The sequence below is a fragment of the Eupeodes corollae genome, chromosome 1 (genome assembly GCF_945859685.1).
Source record: "Eupeodes corollae chromosome 1, idEupCoro1.1, whole genome shotgun sequence".
NCBI classification, from domain to species: domain Eukaryota; kingdom Metazoa; phylum Arthropoda; class Insecta; order Diptera; family Syrphidae; genus Eupeodes; species Eupeodes corollae.
The window spans coordinates 236357808-236379062 of NC_079147.1; the positions used below are offsets into that span (position 1 = coordinate 236357808).

The 21255-nt window shown below is 34.6% G+C and overlaps 1 protein-coding gene across 2 annotated transcripts in view; it reads left to right on the top strand.

The window, feature by feature from the left end:
* The first annotated feature begins 6273 nt into the window (after positions 1 to 6273).
* The window catches only part of LOC129942473 (phosphatidylinositol phosphatase PTPRQ), a 40324-nt gene continuing 25342 nt past the window's right edge, over positions 6274 to 21255 (top strand). For both annotated transcript variants that reach the window (XR_008781037.1, XM_056051449.1), the window contains exon 1: positions 6274 to 6463. The gene's annotated coding sequence lies outside the window, so the exon portion shown is untranslated. The remainder of the gene's footprint in view (positions 6464 to 21255) is intronic.

The window sequence follows — 21255 nt, forward strand, 5'->3', positions numbered from 1 at the left end:
TCACTTGACAGCTGACAAAAATTAAAAGCAATTAAACATAAAGTTCCATAACTCTAAAAAACAATCGTTCTTAGGTTATAAAAATGTAAACTCAGTTAAAAGAGTTAAAACAAATTAATGGCATTGGTTTGACCAAGACAACAATACCTACTGCAACAACGAAAGTGTTCAATTCAAAGTTTGAGGCCTAAAAATGACAACAAATCGCCTTAAGGGCCTTGCACATGACAGCGAACAACGAACGAACAAATGGCCGAACAAACGGGATTCTACACATTTCAAAAAGTCCATTTAAAACAAAAACACATTTAAATTATAAAGGCCCAACTATAATAATCATAAGCAAACATACGCTTATGTCAAAAACCCAACGAAAATTTACTTAAGTTTGTGAAATTACTGCATAGCCATAATGCAATTTTGCTCACGTATCTACATGTCAGATTTTACTTATGCGGCGAGCGACTGGTATCGCTCTTGCTTAAGTTAACGAAACTGAGAAAAATTTAACGAAACGGAGCTAGACTCCATTATGTTCACTGGTATTGGGATTCTTTGTATTCGCACGTTTACTTATGGGCGCATATGCTAGCTTATGCCTATTATAGTTGGGCCTTAAGAAACCAATTGACATTAATTTTAGGATAATAAAATTTGCATTTTGTTCTCTAAAAGAATAACATTTTGTAAAAACAGTTTAGTAGTAACGAATTGCAGTGTGGTTGCTACGAACTGTCAAAATTTATTCACATTCCACATACCATCCACACTGCAATAAATAAATTCAAAATTATACCACTCTTGTTTTGTTTTTGTGAGAAAGATCATGGCTGAGGAAAATATGGAGAAAATGGTAATTTAATTCGTTGCTATCTGTGAATAGAAATAAATGCATGGGTAAGAAAAGACAATATATACGAACGTCCACAGTTCGTAGTTCGTAGCTCACGTGCAAGATGCTTTAGTCTTAAATTTCACGCCAGCTCTTTAAAATACAAAGCATATCTAAATTGTTTCATTGTTAAAGTACTATTCACATGAGCACGACCAACGACCAACGAATGAACGAATATTCGTCGATTTTGACGTTTCTTTCACATGAGAGTTTTTAATTCGTCGCGAATGAAGCCACAGCCGAACACCATACACCACCGAAACCAAAACAAGAATGATTTTTTAGGTTAAGTACGCGCGATTATTTTATTCGTTGCGAGTGTGGATAATGTGGAACGCGAATAAAGTTTGACAGTTCGTATCAACTATAATTTTTTTCGCGACGAATAAATTTGTTTTCTAAAATTTAATAATACATTATAATGTAAAGTAAAAGTATGTATCATAAATCAAATAGAAACTATATTGCTACCGTTTTGTTAAGAATTTGTGTGGAAATATGTCTTCTAACGTATATAAACTCACATTTTGTAATTCATTCGTCGTTCGTTGGTCGCGCTCATGTGAATACTACTTAACATGGAAAAACTTCTTCATTTTTTCTTTAGAGTGGAAGGTTTTTAACAAAATAACTGCTTCTGTCTCCGGAGTTCCATTTTGTCTACCATTTAAAACCATTTTTCGATATAAAGAATTATAATTTATAAATACCTTCTTACTATGATTTTGAGGGAAATGGACTGTGTACGAAATTATGGCCCACTTTTTCCTATTTTGGCAGTCTGAAAATATTTATATAAGTATTGATAGGAATTTTTATTTATTTCATTATTTATTTTTAAAAATAAAACATTTTCCATGTAAAGTAACAGTAGCGCATTATGTCAGTTCTATTTTCCAAAACCTTGACGACGGTTTTCCTCATAAAATTCCAAAGGTATCAAATTGCAGCTCGGAGTTTGCGAAATGACATCGCCAAGACGGCTGGTAACATGATTTGTGAATTTAGTACAAAGAAAAATTTGTCTTGGATTGTGAGTGTATGGCATTGCATACCATCCTTCGTAAGCTAGAGGTCATCACAACCCATGTCTTCAATTTTGGTAAAAGAAAAGTTGTTTAACAATGGCTTGTAAATCCCAACGTTGTTCGAAACTTTGTTCCCAGTATGATTTATGAAAAAAAAAATCATCAAATGATTTCACCATTCCACAATTCAAACCAATCTGTAAGTCTCTGTCGGTGCCTTGGCTTCTCGACAGTAATTGGTGGGTTCTCCGAGCTTTTTCTTTAACATAAAGAAAATTTTTTTACCCTACATCGTTTTTCAATTTAAAATTTCGGTCGGGTTCAGCGGAAATATAGAGAAACTTTTGGATATGATTTTTGAATTTGGTTTATTTTGACAATGTTCATATTAATAGATGTCCTTAATTTCTTTGAAAAACAACATTATCGAGGCAAAGAAACAAGAGATTAATTCTAATTTTTTCCACCAAACCTACAAAAAGGCAAGCATAGCTAAAGAGGTAAAATCATTTGAAAGGGAGATTTTCTAGGGAAATTTAAATCTACTAGCACAGCACTCCATATCTATTATGTCAGTGGCTACAATTGTTATTAAAAGAATAAGTTTCGCCATTATAGTCACAGTATTTAAATAAATAAATTAGCAAAAGCCCGTAGGGAAGCAGAAAATTGTAAGGTATCCCTCTGAGGGATAGTGGTTACCTAGAGTTTATAGGCCGAATCCGAGGCTATTTTAAAAAACACTTTTTATGACAAGTAATGGTATTGGAGGATTTGTCTATTCGTCGCAAGAGGTCGTACCTGTGAAGAACCCAAGACACACATACCGAGAATATGTTTAGTCTCCTCGATGCAAGTGTCATCCATGGATATTGGCAAGGGGGGTATATCTCGCTTTAACGATGCAAGACAGCATTGGGGTTTCGAAGCATTAAATTCCACGCGGTTTTTTAATCTCCATTGAACAATGCTATTTAGGTCGGAATTTAATGAGCTTATCATATCTTGTCGTTGCAGTTCCACATCCGAAGAAGAGGGATGTGAGTCTGAAAACAAATATGAAAAGCTAAGAGTAATATCGTCAGAGAAACAATGTATTAGATTAGATGTTGCAGAAAGGAGATCATTAATAAAATTGAGAATGAGTTTTGGAGATAGAACAGAACCAGCATTTATTTTATGGTTTTCAGACTTGAATCCATCCAATACTGCTTGTATTAAACGATCCGAAAGGTAATTACTAACGCAATGAAGCAGGGATTCATGGAAACCGAAAGCATGCATTTCCGATCGGAGAGCATGATGCCAAACCCTATCAAATGCTTTTGAAAAATCAAGTGCAATAATCTTACTTTCTCCAAAGCGATGTGAACATTTGCTCCACTATTCGGTGAGATGAACCATGAGCTCACCAGTGGACCTATTGCTTCGGTCATTAAGAAGCTTTCGATCTTCAAGATATTTCTTGAGCTGATAATTAATCAGGGTTTCCATGACCTTGGAAAGAAGGGACGTAAGTGCAATCGGTCGGTTATTAGATTGTGAGGAAGATTCACCTTTTTTGGGGATGGGCTAGACAAATGCAGTTTTCCATTCTCTCAGAATGAGACCTGAGGAGTAGGACAGAAGAACACCTCTTAAGAACAATAGCGGGGTTACCATCCGGACCAGCGGATTTATGTGTGCTTAGATCTCTAAGGACTCTTGCCACAGTATGAGTGCGAAAAAAGATTGGTCCCATATAATCACTAACTCGCTCAAGTACAGGCGGAGTCATAACACTCACTGGCAGCGTAGAATTGGCGGCGAACTGACTAGCAAAGAGATTAGCTTTCTCTAAAGAGCTAACAAAAGGAGTGTCATTGGAAACGAGCGTAGGAACCGATCAAGAGGAAGAATTCCTCATGTTTTTTACAAATGACCAAAAATTTGTACTGACTTTGGGACATTGCAGTATTTTTTGCCGTAATTTTTGGTCATTTAAAAATTTGGCATTGATCAGTACGGTTGGCTTTATAGCAACGGAAACTTACCTCTTTGACCCTAATAACCTCTTTACAGCTCGCATCAAACCATGCGTTTCCCTAAGGTCTGATACTTTAAACCCTGTTCGGTATAAAAGTTCTCATTCCCAGGAGAATTAAACTTGTTATCATATCAGCGCTGGCGTCAACGTCACTATCGAGGAAGCATAGTGGTCAGTTAAAGATCCTGAAGTAATTATTTAAACCGTCCCAGTTGGCTTTCTCGTATTGCCAAACGGTTCCCTTAGGAGCTCTTTCTTTGACTGAACAGTTTTGACACGAGAAATTTGCTGATATAATACAATGGTCAGATGATAGAACACTACCAGTGTACTCATCAGGTCAGAGGTAAGAAACATGTCAAGAGTATTTCCTTCTCGACCTTCAACGTCCGATATTCGGGTGGGCTCGTTGACCAGCTGAGTTAGGTGGTTCAACTCAGCGAAGACTTCTGCACACACTCCACCGGGTATTGTCTGGCCTGAATGTTGAATTGTGTGCATTGAAATCGCCCGTAACAACGATTTCAGTGCGAGGATAGGACGAAACAATTCTTTGGATAGAATCAGACAAAGCATCAAATCACGAGAAGTTAATATTCTGTCCAAATTAGGGCTTCGATAAAGGAAGCAGAAGTGAATGATTTGCTTATTTACGGAGAATTTAAACCATATAGAATTAAAGGAATTGGTGCAGGTACCATGTTGTGGTAAGAGCTGATAAGCAACAAGTGTTGAATATGACATCATTCAAATGCCCGCCTCGGCTTCTTACGGTGGCACCGATCCGAGTGGTACATTTTTCAATGACTTCTGCATAGATCCCGCTGAATTTGAGGGATGCATGTGGTATGTTTACCTTTGGGGCATCGGTCGATTGTGGTTTATTTGCATAGACCTGCGACTTCAAGAAATCCAATTCATATCACTTCTGTAAAAGATAACCAACCCTCAAATCGTTCATGCAAAATTTCAACCGTGGCTTCTGCTATGTGGCGCGACACGTAGCAACGCCGCCGCCGTCCTGCTGGAACCACAAGTCGTCTAGGTCCTTATGTGACGGTTTCAAAAAAATACGGACCAATTACGCCACCCACGCTGGCCCGAAATTCACACTAAACGGTAACTTTTTGAGGATGCATTATCACTTGGTGAGCCTCAAGCAGGTTGCTGTCATATACCGCAATTTTGCCTGTTAACACAGCCATTCATCCAAAAATGCGCCTCATCACTAAAAATGATTTTCGACCGAAATTGGGGTCCTCTTCCAAACGATTCAAAGCCCAGTCAGCGATCAAACGGCGTTTTCTATGGTCATGAACTTTCAGCTCCTGGGTCAGTTGGATCTTTTACGGGTGTAGGCCCGATGCAAAATGCAAATTTCGCTAAGTTGAAGTCTGCGAAAGGCCGAGTTTTTGTGCACGTTTTCTGCTGTACACTTTTAAGGTCCGTAGCAATATTCTCGGCTGATGTTGCGTTCCTAGATCGTACGGATGTTGGCTGATTGTTTACTGAACTGGTTGTCTCAAATTTGGCCACAAAATGTTGAAGAGTCTACTGTAAATGGCAACAACGTCTACCGTAAAATGGGCGCAATGCCCAACGTTAACGAACACTCATTTTGATAATAAAGTTTTATCATTTAAATGTGCTGTTCCATCGTGTAACTTGCCATGATGATTTGGCATAAGCAATTTAATTATAAACAAAATATTTGACAGCTGTCATCAAAACAAAATGGTTGCCACCACGCGCCAAAATCTACCCCCGCCAATTGAAAAACCCTTCAAAAACACTCAAAAGATCAATTTTTTGAGATGACCCCATCAACTCTACAAATTCATTAAGTTTCCCCTCATTGCAATTAATTATCTCCACATCATGGATATCACATCCTCACTGATTAAAAAGTTGATTAATTTGACTATACAATAATTAGGTATCATTAAACAATAAAAAATAAACACCTTCTAAAACACTACTGTAAAAAAAATCGTAAATTTTTACGACTTTTCACTCGAACCCTATTACTAAAAAAAAAGATATTATTGTTTAGGTATACTCCATACATAAAAGTTAATAAAATTAAATGCAATTTATCATCGAATTCGAACGAAAACTAATCTATTCGAACAACGAAAGAATAATACGACTACTACACTGTCATCAGTATTCTCCATATACTGTTACTTCCATATCATTCTACATTGATATATCGTATAGTTCGTCGTCAACGTCAAGGAATACAATAAAAATAAAATGATATTTTCTTTCTTATCAATGGTAATGGTTTTTACTTTCAGTTAAGCATCGAAATATCAGTTAGCAGTTAGTATTCGAGTGACTGTCAATAACAGACGTAGTAACTGTTTATTTTTAATCGTTCAACAGTATATACGAAGTATAATCGTGCTTGCTGCGTTTTCGACTTTGACATTTCGTTTTTCGCGCCAAACGTCGTCATCGCCGTCGTTTTATTTTTCGGCGAATTCAATTGTTCCTCTTTTTTTCGAAAACGTAAACGTCTTCAAAAACCTTTATAAAATTCAAATTGCAACTCAAGTACCTTTACCCACATAGTTTAGATAAACGCACGAGCTTTATAGAAAAGAATATTATAGCCTCCTCGTGTGATAAAGAAAACACAAGTGAATATGGTGTATTTTTTCCTATAAAAATGATTGTGAAGAAAATGTTACACAAGAAATTTCAAATAAATTGATTAAAAAATACGTCTATTTTATCCGCCTCCGTGCGTCGTCCTCGTCGTCGTCTACAAACTTAAAACAACATAATTTCCAATCTACAAGCATATGCCACAGATGTGTGTTTTATCATTTCATTGCTTGTTCTTATTGTTTGTATTTTTATTTGAAGTTTATCACCGGTGTGATAAGAACAAGTAAATTACTAACCAGAATGCAATTGCCATTATTAAACTACCATTGTTCGCTATAATTAATAAACGAAGAAAAAAACACAAAACTGCCTTATTCGAGACCGATTGCGCCTTGGAACTTCTTTTTGCAATAATTGATGCGGCGGCGGTAAAGTACCTCCACCTGTTTTCAGATGGAGCTTATCAGTTCAATATTGCATCCGCTGAAAATATAGATTTAAGGGCTTCCAATATTTCGCTGAGTTCTGAGTTTTTGTTACGCTTAGTTTAAGTTCAATATTTTTATTTTTGACCATTTAGTTAATTGGGAAATCCGATAATATAAATTGATGATGATAAGACCTGTGTGATAAAAAAGCTGTAATCTTGGCGTAATAAAGTACTTACTCATGAATTGATAGGTATGGTGTGCGTTCTGGATTGTATATTGATGAGAGTTATAATGACAGTGTGAAATTCATAAATTATTATAATAATAAAACCTACGCTTATGTTCTTTGTTTTGATTCACTTGTAATTAATATTGTTCTTTTAATTGAGAAGATAACATACAGTATCGGTCTTTTAGATGTTGTTGAATGTATAATTTCCGTTGATATTTCTGTCTACAATTATTGCAAAAAAATCAATAGACACTCGATAAAGTTTTGAAATTATTTTCTATCGACTTATAGTATAAGTATAACCTATCAGAGAACTGGGAGTATATTAAACCTTTTAGTTCCTAGTGACAGAAATAATTCTGAATAATATTTCTTAGAAAAATATCGTTAAAAACACCAATTACCACCAATTCATCATAATAAGGGCTTTGAATTTTGTTAATTTACATTGATTGTTTGTTTTTCACAACTTACCTTTTAAAAGCATTGAACACAAATAAGTTAAATTCGCCACACATTCGTAAAAATGGACCCAAAGCTTATTTCGAAGTCCTGGTGACAATTTATAGGAAAGACTGATGATCTAATCTGAACTCATTGAGCAATGTAATAAATTATCTTAAGTACCGAGACTGGGGCATGATTTCGTCACTATAACACTAATGGCTGAATCACAAACACGCTTCGGATTGGTCTGCGTTACGGTGGGCCTGCTTCGAGATTGCTTTGAATGACATTTCCATTATTTCATCCTTCCAAAGAGGAAATATTTTGTTTGTTGACATTTTTTTACAGCTGCTGAGCTGTCAGACAAAGCAAATGTTCAGATAATTGATAGCTGAAACACATACACGCTTCAGCTTCGGCTTCGCCTGACGTTTACGAGTTCAGCCATAGGAATTCAATGCATGCTATCACAATGGAGCTTCGACCTCACGTTTCGTTTGACAATCGTAAGGAAAAGAACGTAATGTAACGTAATGTGACTCCAAACGGAAGCTCTAGTTCAATTACAGCTGAAGCTGTAAATATTTTGTTTGTTGACATTTTTTTACTGCTGATGAGCTGTCAGACAAAGCAAATGTTAAGGTGGGCCTGCTTCGAGGTTGTTTTGAATGACATTTCTATTATTTCATCACTCCAAAGAGCAAATATTTTGACATTTTTGTAAAGCTATTGAGCTGTCAGACAAAGCATATGTTTAGATAATTGAACTAGAGTTTCCGTTTGGATTCACATTACGTTCTTTTCCTTACGATGGTCAAACGAAACGTGAGGTTGACTCCATTGTGATAGCATGTATTATATTTCTAGCGTGTTTGTGATTCAGCCTTAAAGCGTATACACTTAAGATCTTAAGTAAAAAAGATCACAATGAGTTAATATTTAATTAGAAAAAATTAAAACTTTTCTTACTCAAAACGCGATTCCGATTTCCATGTACCTCGTAGTGCCATAATTTCTGTTCTTCTTTAATGTGAGCTCTTAAACGTTGGGCGGCACAAAATGTTTCTATTGATATTTTTGACACTCCTTCCGTTAAATCTATCTGAAAAACTTAAAAATTCCTGTAAGCGTGTTTTTTAGGCACGCTCTTTAATTCTCTCCGCATAAAATAATCTTAAGGATTAAAATATGAATTTAAGCTTTTCTAAAACCTTTTTAGAATCCTGTAGAGTAATTGATCTAATACCATTGAAAAGGGTATTTTTTAAACAATTTACAAAACCTTCTGCCACATCTCTGCAGTACAAGTTTAGAACCGTTTTACAATCGTGCCCAAAATAGCGGGATAGGACCCTTTGGAATGAGACTTTCAATCAAACCATTACAGAAAAGAAGAAAACGTCTTTCCTTAGAGTGGGGCTACAGTTCTTTGTAAATTAGGGTCTCATCCAGTAACTTGCTCCATCTGGCACGGTCTCTAGCTAGATGTCTACGGTTTCGTACTCCAATTTGGGTGGAGTCACTTTCCACCTGATCCGCGGTCTTCCTTTACTGCGCTGTTCTGTTGGTGTGGATTTGAAGACTTTCCCTGTCAGAGCATTGGTTTCCATGAGCACTACGTGACCCAAACATCTCAGTCGTTGGACTTTCACCCTTCTGGCTTAGTCAATGCCACTGTACAGCCCGTACAGTTCGTAATTCCATCTTCGCCTACTCCTCCATTTACCTCCTAGAACCGTAGATCATCCAAAAAACTTTTCCCTCAAAACGACCCAAGGTGCTTTCATCCGCTTTTGTCGTAGTCCATTCTTTTGCACCGTATAGCAGGACGGGGAGGATGAGGGTCTTAAATGGCTACAATTTGGTCGCCCGAGAGAGGGCTTTGCTACTCAATTGCTTTCTTAGCCCAAAAAAACAGCGGTTAGCAATCGTTATTCTTCGTTTGATCTCAGTGCTGTTGTTATTTTCTACGTTCATAGCAAAGCTTAGGTAGGGGAAGTCCTTAACTGTTTAACCCATTTTTGCCGCCTCTGCCTCAATACTCACAAAAGACGCTGAGATCTTCCGATTATGGCAATATCAACAGATTAGGCAGACCTTTGAAAGATAATGCTTCTAGTGTTGTACTATTCTTTCAAGGACGATGTTAAAGAAATTGCATGACAGTGCATCACGTTGCCTAAAACCTGTTTTGACATCGAAAGGTTATGTTAAGTTGTTTTAACATTTATGGATCGACGTGAATTCTCTATGCTCATCCTGCACAAACGGACGAATTTGGCAGGGATGCCAAAACTAGACATGGCTTGTCCCTCGTAGATGCAGTCATATGCGCCCTCGAAATCAATGAAGAATTGGTGGGTTTCGATTAGATGTTCTTGGGTTATTGTGAATATTTGGTCGACTGTGGACTTTCCTGGTCTAAAACCACACTGATAAGGATGAATCAGGTTATTGAAGATGATGTTAAGTAGACTAATGCCTCTATAGCTATTGCAGTTTAGAGAGTCTCCTTTTTTCAGAGTTAAGCTTCCACTCTCTTTAAACGTCTTCACAATTGCTTGCGCAGTCGGTCTATGACGACCATAATAATCGCAATATGTACGAAAAGTCACAACGCTTTGTTTAATTACGGAGAAATCCATTATCGTAAATAGCAAACATTTAAAAAAGATATTATAGCACTTCAAATGACAGCTAAGTGTGACAGGTGTCAGTTATCAGCGCTACCAGCTTGAAATCAAAAAAAGAATAAATCAAATACATATACAAATGATTTTCGTTGATATTTTATTTTGTTTAAAATTTAAAATACATATTCATAAAACTGAATATGATTGTAATGAAAATTTTTAGCAGATTTGTAAGGTACGGAAATTGATGAGAGTTATTAGCATACAGACTCTCGAATCATCTTGTTAAAATAACCCTAAAATATAAGAAAAATGTGTTAGGAAAAAGAATGATATGCAGTAATGTTTGAAGCCAATTCAAAATTATCATCTTCTTAATTTCTTCTAAAAATTGGTAATCCATGTTTGTAAATTCAAATTGACGGCAGCCACCGCTAGATGGCTTCAGCTTTTAAGTTATGAACATCTCATATGTAAATTACTTAAGATTTAAATTAATCAATTAAAATTTAATTTTCCTATAGTTTATATGTTAGTTACTTTATGGATGCACATTATATTAACTTTATGGTATGTGCTTGCAACTATGGATAATAAAAAAAACCGTCCACTTAGGTCATATTTCAATAAAATTTGCATAAAGTAAAACAATTAAAAAAAGTTGGTTTTAGTTATAAAGCGATAGCGCGACACAATTTAATTATTGTTCACACATACAAAATGATTGTATTTATTATTTGAATAGAAGATGTTAATTCTGATTGGAGTTGCTTTTCTTATAACTTTGTATGATGTTTTTAATTTTGCGGCGTAAGATTAAATTTCTAAAATCTAAGGAAAAACTTTGCCCTAAATTACAACCTATCACAAAAAAGATCTTCTAAAAGAACTATTTTGAAAATAACGTTTTGTTGGCACTTCAAATCTGACATCTCAGCAAATTGACACTTTTCCAAAACTTTTGTTTTTTTTTTTTACTTCCAAAAGTTGCAACGAAATATTTATTTATTTATTTATTGAAGTAACTTACAAACTTAATTTATTAATTACTTATTTTAAGGCATCAGGCACCATACCATGCGATGCCGTTTTTTATTTACTTAGGCTTAAGGAAAAAAAAAAACATTTTTAATTATTTACATTTTACATTATTTATAATTATAGCAACTAAAATAATTAAATTTCATCAAACTTCTGGTGAGCAGATATAGCAGCTTTAATTCGACAGATAGTTTTGACATTTGATGGATCTAAGATTTTTGCCAGAGTCTCAATTACGTCGTCTGTTTCAGTATGTGTTTGTCGAAAAACAGGACACTCTACAAAAATATGCCAGATTGTAAGAGGTGTTTAACAATTTGAGCATTTCTCTGGAGCTTCACGAGTGTAGAAGTGATTGCTTGTAAACAGTGTTTTTCCTATTCTAACTCTTAATACGTTTATAAATTCTTCTCTGGTAAAGGACTGGTTATATTGGACACGTGGGTTGCAGGGTTGATGTTTTTGAAGAAAGGTTTGAGAGCTTCGCACACTTTTCTGAAAGCTCTAGCTTTTGAAAGTGTGTGAAAGTTGTTTTGAAAAGTCGGTGTAGTTTAGGATACTCAAGTATCTGAGGGTAGCCAATAGCGTGTTTTGCTGCAAGGTCAGCAGCATCATTACCTTCTATTCCACAGTGTCCGGGTATCCAAGCTAAAGTGATATTTGTGCTGTAGTACAAGCAGTTTCTTTAGGTTTGGAGAGATGGACATTTGTTATTAACGTTGCTTAGCCCCTTGAGTATACCAAGGTTGTCGGTGAGGATTAAGAAACGTTCAGAATTTATTTGAACTACAGAGATCGCCCTGTAAATTGCAGCTAGCTCGGCTATGTATAGGTTAGGTTAGATTAACGTGGCTGTGGATTAGAATCCACAAACTTAAGCCAAAAGAAAGGCCTAAGTGTGTATAAAACGTTAATTCGATTGTTAAATTTTAAATACAATTAAAAACTGTTGAAAAAGTTTTGCCACTCACACTGTTGAAACTTAAGACTTTTTTCCTGAGTCTAGTTCCAACAACAAATCCACACCCAAATAGACGCTGTCTTTGTTCTCGGCAGCAGTGGCCGTGGTATATATCGCAGTCTTTTAGTTTGCGTTTTCCCGGTCCATCCCATCGCACTTCTTGGATGGCGGTAATATTTGCCTTGTAGTAGTTTAGGGCTTCCGCTAATTGTTTGGCTGCACGTGGTCTGTTAGGGGACCTAACATTCCACGTACAGTTCCGAAGTTCGTTGTCCTTATTTCGTTTGCGTGGGTTGTCAACAGTGAATCCGTTCGTATCCGAGGCTTGTTGGTGCTTCGCAACTAAGGTATTTTTTACGTGGACAGGAAGTCACCCCGACGGCACAACCCCCAACCTGGACATCCAGATCCTTAGTATAACTCCAAGGATGGGGAACCGGATAAACCGCTCCTTACAGGCCTGGGCTCCGAATATGTCGAAAAAACCCTATAAGGTGTTCACTAAGTAGTTCAACCTTACTGGAACTGTGGACGCCACCGTTGATTCCATCTCGAGAATTCGTCCGCTGCCACCTGGATAAGGAGAAGTGCCTTAGTGGAAACACCTCTCCCCCCCCCCCTCTCTCGTTGCTGCCCCAACAACAATCCACTGGGGTTGGAACCCAATCTCCAGTTGAGGTACTAGGTACCCGATGTTCACTACGGGGAGGTGAGAGCAGGAGTTGATAGATAGAAGTGGGTTTTGAGAAAAACCTGTGGACGCTTGTGTCCTCTTGAATGCACATGTCTACCACTTGAACAACTTTCTAAAGTTGTTTATTTTAAACTAGCTGCCCGTTCCGGCTTTGCACGGGAAGACATAAATAGGTACAGATATTGAAGTTATAAGCATGTTAATTAAAACGATCTAAAATTGGGTCGCCCAACAGTCTGTTTTAGAACTAGGACGTAGTGACTGACAACTCGAAACCATTCCTGTGTGCGAGTACTGTTGTCAGGGATAGAAGTGACCTACAGTTTTAAGCCGAATCCGAACGGCAAATTTGAGAAAGAACTTTTCATGACAAGAATTACTCTTGGAGAATTTGTCAATTTCTCGCAAGAGGCAGTACCCGTGAAAAAAACTTTAGATGGCATAGGCAGGGATCAAACCCAAGACCTCTCGCATGACAGTCCATCGCACTAACCATCATGCCACGGAAACTACAAAAAACGATCATTAATCACTAAATTAGAAAAAAATTGTATGCTTATTGGTATTTGTAGGTGGCAACAAAACGTATTGATTTTTAGGAGATCCTACTCCAGTGCCACATACAATTGCCCGTGGGAAAGGCACTCTTTCGTCGATACCAACTATCGAAATAGTTTATCCCTGGGATTTATTTATTGTTAGGGCAAAGGATATTTTTAAAGGGAATTGTAGCCTTTTAAAAGATATGGGCAAATCAGTTGGTATTATCTGGATCCGCGGAACATGTGCGAGCTGACCAGTCGCTGGACCCATAATGAAAGTTGCTACAATCACTTATCTCTCATTACACATATTGGGAGGGCTTAAATTACTTAAAAGCATAACAGGCGTACCTATTTTTAATTAAGTGTGATTCCTAATACTAAAACTAAGTAGCTCTGAAAAGAACTTTTTAAGTGAAGCATAAAAATGTGTTAAAAAAACTCTAAATATTCAATGTAGCTTGCATCCACTGCGTAAGCAGCCGACCACGCCAATAAGCCGCGTGGCTACCTAGTTCATAATAGTGCACCCCCTTCTCAGGCAGTTGGTTACTCCATGCGCTGCTTGGCGGCCGCGCGCCGCCAGCATGTATTTTAATTTTAATTTCATGATATCTTTTGAATGGAATGTCCGATTTCAATAATTCAAAAAGTAATCATCAGGTATTGACACCGTCTTGAATATTAAATTATTTATTTGGACACAAATTTATAAATGATATGGATGCCTGATGTTTATCGGCATTTTTATCAATTTGTTAAATGTAAAAAAGTAGTTATAATGACGTAACTACAATAGTTAGAGTTATGGTCTCGCGAAGTTTTTTGTAGATATTGATATATTCTATAATATTGTCAAACATTTTTTGTCCTATCATTAATACTCTTCGCAGTGTATGCGATGAAAGACATTTTATGGCTTATTTTTTTACACCTTCGGTTGGTTTTATTAGGAGTTTCTAAAGATTTCTATAGTAATCTAGTAATAAATATAGCCTATGTTACTCAGTAATAATTTAGCTTTCTAATGAAAAAAGAATTATTAAAATCGGTCCAGTACTTTTTGAGTTTATTCGTTACATACAAAAATACAAATCTTTCATTTTTATAATAAAGGGTGATTTTTTTGAGGTTAGGATTTTCATGCATTAGTATTTGACAGATCACGCGGGATTTCAGACATGGTGTCAAAGAGAAAGAAGAGACTTACTAACGAGCAGCGCTTGCAAATCATTGAATTTTATTACCAAAATCAGTGTTCGGTTCGAAATGTGTTTCGCGCTTTACGTCCGATTTATGGTCTACATAATCGACCAAGTGAGCAAACAATTAATGCGATTGTGACCAAGTTTCGCACTCAGTTTACTTTATTGGACATTAAACCAACCACACGAATGCGTACAGTGCGTACAGAAGAGAATATTGCGTCTGTTTCTGAGAGTGTTGCTGAAGACCGTGAAATGTCGATTCGTCGCCGTTCGCAGCAATTGGGTTTGTGTTATTCGACCACATGGAAGATTTTACGCAAAGATCTTGGTGTAAAACCGTATAAAATACAGCTCGTGCAAGAACTGAAGCCGAACGATCTGCCACAACGTCGAATTTTCAGTGAATGGGCCCTAGAAAAGTTGGCAGAAAATCCGCTTTTTTATCGACAAATTTTGTTCAGCGATGAGGCTCATTTCTGGTTGAATGGCTACGTAAATAAGCAAAATTGCCGCATTTGGAGTGAAGAGCAACCAGAAGCCGTTCAAGAACTGCCCATGCATCCCGAAAAATGCACTGTTTGGTGTGGTTTGTACGCGGGTGGAATCATTGGACCGTATTTTTTCAAAGATGCTGTTGGACGCAACGTTACGGTGAATGGCGATCGCTATCGTTCAATGCTAACAAACTTTTTGTTGCCAAAAATGGAAGAACTGAACTTGGTTGACATGTGGTTTCAACAAGATGGCGCTACATGCCACACAGATCGCGATTCTATGGCCATTTTGAGGGAAAACTTCGGAGAACAATTCATCTCAAGGAATGGACCGGTAAGTTGGCCACCAAGATCATGCGATTTGACGCCTTTAGACTATTTTTTGTGGGGCTACGTCAAGTCTAAAGTCTACACAAATAAGCCAGCGACTATTCCAGCTTTGGAAGACAACATTTCCGAAGAAATTCGGGCTATTCCGGCCGAAATGCTCGAAAAAGTTACCCAAAATTGGACTTTCCGAATGAACCACCTAAGACGCAGCCGCGGTCAACATTTAAATGAAATTATCTTCAAAAAGTAAATGTCATGGACCAATCTAACGTTTCAAATAAAGAATCGATGAGATTTTGCAAATTTTATGCGTTTTTTTTTTTTTTAAGTTCTCAAGCTCTTAAAAAATCACCGTTTATTAGTGTAGAAGTTTAGAAAATTATTTATTTTAAAAAACTAATGTGATAGAAAAATTTTAAGTCATCTCGAATTCAGGACAAATTAATCCTTTAAAAAAATATTGTAATTTATTCTGCGACAAGTGTAATTATTTGCTGTTTAATTGATTTAGTTTACAATTTCTCAGTAATTTGTTAAACTTGTTGCACCATTCCATCTCCCCAAATCATTGTATTATTAAAATCAACAAATATTCTCAAATAGAATTTTCTATTTTAAAGTATGATTTGTTTTCTTTTGTATTACGTTTTATATTTCTATCGAAGCAACTTACAAGAATTCTTAAAAATATATCGCCAAATCAAAACAACAACATTAGTAAAATACCAAAACTTTAAAATGTTTATTTGATTTAAAACTCGTTTAACTCACATACTTAATCATCAAATATTACACAATATTTTACAAGTGGGTTGGTGATTTCTTGAGTTCGATATTCGAGAAATTATTATTTATGTGTCAGTAAAATTTAAATTATATATTTCCTACTTTGAAAACATGTGAGTTTTCTACACTTTATTGTGGTCTTCAAAAGGTTTTTAAAAGGGGTCTTCCAATAACCTTACATAAATAATGTGTTCGTAGAATCCATTGAAAACCACTGTAAAGGGCTTTTTTTTAATACCTAACTGCCTATTATTAGGTCTGTCCGCGTACTTTTTGCACTAAAATTCGTAAAAAGAGATATTTTAAAGAGTGGCGGTAAAATTCTTTCACAAAAAGACAAAACTACAAAAACGTAAGCAAACGGGAAATCAACAAATTTTCCCCACAATTTGAGTGTCAAAAAAATATAAATTTTGAAAATCATCGTTTCAGTTCGTATTTAGATTTTTTTTGTAATCAAGCAACATCATGCTGGTCCATTGTTTTTTTTTTTAAAGAAAAAACTTGATTAAAATGAAACTTGAAAACTGCAATCTTGTTGCTGTTCATTGGAAAAGAATTTTTAATTTTATAAGGACAGCAAAAGCGAGCAGTTTATTAAATTTATTTGAAGTTCTATCAAATTTGACACTTTTCACAAATCATCAGTATTTTCTTGGGCTAAAATTCGTAGGTTGGGGAAATATTTTACTCTCTCTTTAGCGCTCTCTTTTACGAAAAACTACGACATTTTTAAGTACGCGAACAGGATTTAGTTTAATTTTGTGATTTTTCATAAAATTAGACTGTTTTAGGAAGGAACACGAACGGACCTATTGTTTACATATGGCGTTTATAATACTTCTATCTTGATTAAATTTAAGCTGTCTCATTTGACAGGAGCAGATTTGTGTACTTATAGCTTAACTAATATATTATTACAAATATATTCGATATTTTTAAATTCAAATACAAATTTTAAGTTTTTTGGTGTGTTGATATGTCACCATATCAAAAGAACTTAAAATAAAGTATTTAAAAATTAAATTTAAGTGTGTACATTTATAAATATAGAAAATGACTGAATGTCATTGTCATTTTGAACTCGATTAAAAATTTGTTTTGTTTCTCAACCTTTTATTGATTTATGGAATGTGCAAAATCAGTCAAATTTATCGAACTTTTATAATCTTTTCAAATCAATAATAATTTATTTATAAGTACACATTTTATCAACCAATAAAAGCTTGAAGTTCATTCATACTTAGTTATAGGAATAATAAATTATTATCGATCTTCCTAATCCGATAATCATAGCAAGAGGCAACGAATTTATATTAAAAATTGTTTACAAAAATAATCGTTGAAATATAAATCTCATTTTGATTATATGTAAAATTATAAAAATAGATTCAAAATTATGACTTCTTGAGTGTTGCTTAGTTTACCTATTTTTCTAAAGCTTGAAATTACTAAAGGAATTGGATGTACCATAATCAATACAATTCTTAATATAGTTTTTTATATTTAAGTCATTTTTAAACATATTGTTTTAATAAGACTTATTTACTAATTAATTGCTTAAGTACAAATATTAGTAAAATTTCTTAGTAAAGGTTTTATTTTTAATATTTCGCTATTAAGGAATTTAACGAGGCAAAACTACACAATTACTTAAAATTGAACGGTAGGCACTTTAACAATGCATTGAAGTTCTTTACAAAGAGTTGATAAGTCCCACAGAGATTTTGTGATTGAACACCTTTAGCCAATTTTTACGGTCTTTTCCAATGCACCGTGGATATGCCAATTCTTTGAAACTTTCTTTCTATTTTTGTAGAACACACAAAGGGTTTTTTTTAATGTATAATCTGGAGGTCCAATTTTCGATGAGTTTTTTCACAATTTTTTCCCGGGTATCACAGCGAATGTTGTCCTCCCACCAGTCAATCGTTTCGGGCTTATTGGTGAAGTAGACTAAGGAATATAACTATTCCCAGGTAAAATAGTCAGGCGGCGTAAAAATTGAACGATTTTGAAGGCCAATTCACGGGTGCATAACGTGAAAGCATGAAGATGCTAAACACTTCCCCAATAAATTACAAAGGATTTACACTGGTACGAAGTACCATGGAATACCTTATGAACAAAAAACAGTGTTTAAATATTGAATAAAGAAAAATATCCCCTGAAGAAGTAAGGAATTCTTAAGAAACGTTGGGAGAAGGAATGAAATCGTTTTTTATTTGCATTCCCAATCCAAAAGAGCCTATTTTCAACACTAAAAACATTATCAAAGAATTGGTCAAATACAATCAACAAAAACAGTGTTTTTGTAAGCATTGACAAAACTTTTCTTTAGTTTACAAATGAAATACGATTCATTTATTGAGTGAAAAATGTTACAGGTTTTAATTAAATAAATAGAAGCAAAAAGCATTTTCTTAAAATATTATAGCGGTAAGCGTAGTATGATATCATCTAAATAACAATACAAATAGTTTTGTATTGACATTGACACAAACTTTGAGAAGAAACTTTTGTAAACAAAAATTTCAACAATTCTTCAAAATTGTAAATATTCATCAGCTTAGCGCCTTCTTTTGACTACGAGTATAAATGCAGCACTGGATAATCTAGTGTTGTGGCGTTATCAAAATTAAATGCACCACTGATTATACGACACTTACCAAAAGTACTTGTTTTTATTACCGAAGAGTCAAGGTTGTTAAATGGCTTATAGTATATTTATTTAGTGAATATATTAAAAATAAATGAATATAAACAACAAAAAATGTTATCAAGGGTGGATCCAGACCTTAAGTTAAACAATTAAAAAAATATTTATCAATGAATCACACGCACAAACACAATAGAACCTTTTTTATTGATTCAGATTAGCTTTTATGTAGTTTTATTGAAATTCGGAAGTTCAATTCAATACGGCAAATTATTATCTGTTTACCTATAGCACTAAAACTATTTGTGTAATCCAATAATTAATTTCCCATAGGAAGTTATTGTAATCGGTTCGATTTGTCGAACTGACCATTTTGACATTTCAACAGTCTAAATAAAAGATTTTTAGAGAGATGTTTGTGCGTGCTTGTGTACGTGTGTTCGCACGTCCGTATGTTTGGGAAGCGTTTTTCGTCGTCCAGATCTCAAAACCCAGAGGAGACTTCAAATGAATTGAAAAAACAATATAACGGTTTTTTTATAAATCAATAAAACTAAAAAAAAAATTGTCACCTCCAAAAGTTTACGACTGAAATATGATTTCATCTCTAAAACAATTTTTGCAACGAAGACATCTGATAAAATTTTGAGAAAAATCTAATTGACAGTTTTTTTTTATAAAAAATAAAAATCTAAAAAAACATTACTCAAAGTTCGTAAAAATTGAATATCGATTCAAATATCTTTTCAAAAACTTGAAATTTATTATTCAAACTTATTTCATCTTATGAGAATTATTGTTTTCAACATTTTGAAAAATGTTGAGAAATATCGAATTTACAGTTTTTTTACAAAAAATAATAACCTAAAAAAATGTATAAAAATTGGTAAAAATTGATTTTCGACTCAAATATCTTTTCAAAACTTTGAAGTATTGGCTTTAATTTAATTTTATCTTTCAAAAAATCTTGTTGTCAACATTCAGTTAAAGTTAAAAAAAATCGAATTGATAGTTTTTGTACAAAAAATTAAAAACCGAAAAAAAAAATTAACAAAAGTTGGTAAGAAATGATTTTCGACTCAAATATCTTTAAAAACTTTGAGATAATAGCTTCTAACTTATTTTTTTTTAATAAGAAATATTGTTTTCAACATAAGGACAAATTTTGAGAAAAATCGAATTGACAGTTTTTCTACAAAAAATAAAGACCTAAACAAAAATAGATAAAAGTTGGTAAAAATTGATTTTCGATTCAAATATCTCTTCAAAAATTTTAAATATTGGCATCAAACTAATTTTATCTTATAAGAAATATTGTTTTCAACATTTGGTAAAATTTTAAAAAAAATCGAATAGACAGTTTTTTTACAAAAACTAAAACTCTAAAAAAAACAATACTTGGTAAACATTTACTTTCGGCTCAAATAGCTTTTCAAAAATTCAAAATATTGGCTTCAATCTTATTTTATTTCGCAGAAAATATTGTTTTTTTTTTTTGGTTTTGGTTTGGTTTGATATTTTTTTTTAATTCACAAATACTCAAGGGGTTATTTCATTAGTACCCTTTATATGTTTATATTTAAATACAGTACGAGCGCGCTTAGGAAAATATGGAAGGATTTAAAAGAAGATACCGGTGCACATTGGTCTTAAAGTTCTGAATATCAAAATGGGAGGGAAAAACAGAGTTGGCCAAAGCATTCCACATTCTCGATGTGCGATTTTAGAAAGAATCTATATACTTGACAGTACGCCCGAAATTGAGCTCAAGGGTAAACTGATGAGCATGTTCGACAGAACATTGTTTGTAAAAATATCTACAACGAAAGTCGGTGTTCTAGCGATGTAAATGTTTCGATTATAGTTCTGTCGCCTATCATTTTCAAAGCCCTTTTTTGAATTCTATCCTAGAGATTTAAACTTGTTTTGGGGGCACCTGCCCTGCAGATATGCGAATTATATTCAAGCTTTGGACTGATGAAAGCTTTGTAGATTATAGCCAGATCAGAAGGGGTACAAAATTTCTTGCACCGTGGGAGAAATCCTAAGCATCTGGCAGCATTTTTGGCGATACCGAATATGCGATCATTCCATAAGAGGTGATCTGTAACTGATAGTTGATTGGTTCCACTCATAGATAATGGCATCGGGGGTTGTGTTACGCTTTAACGACAGGAGACAGCATTGAGTCTTCGAAGCAATAAATTCTACACAGTTTTTGATTCCCAATTG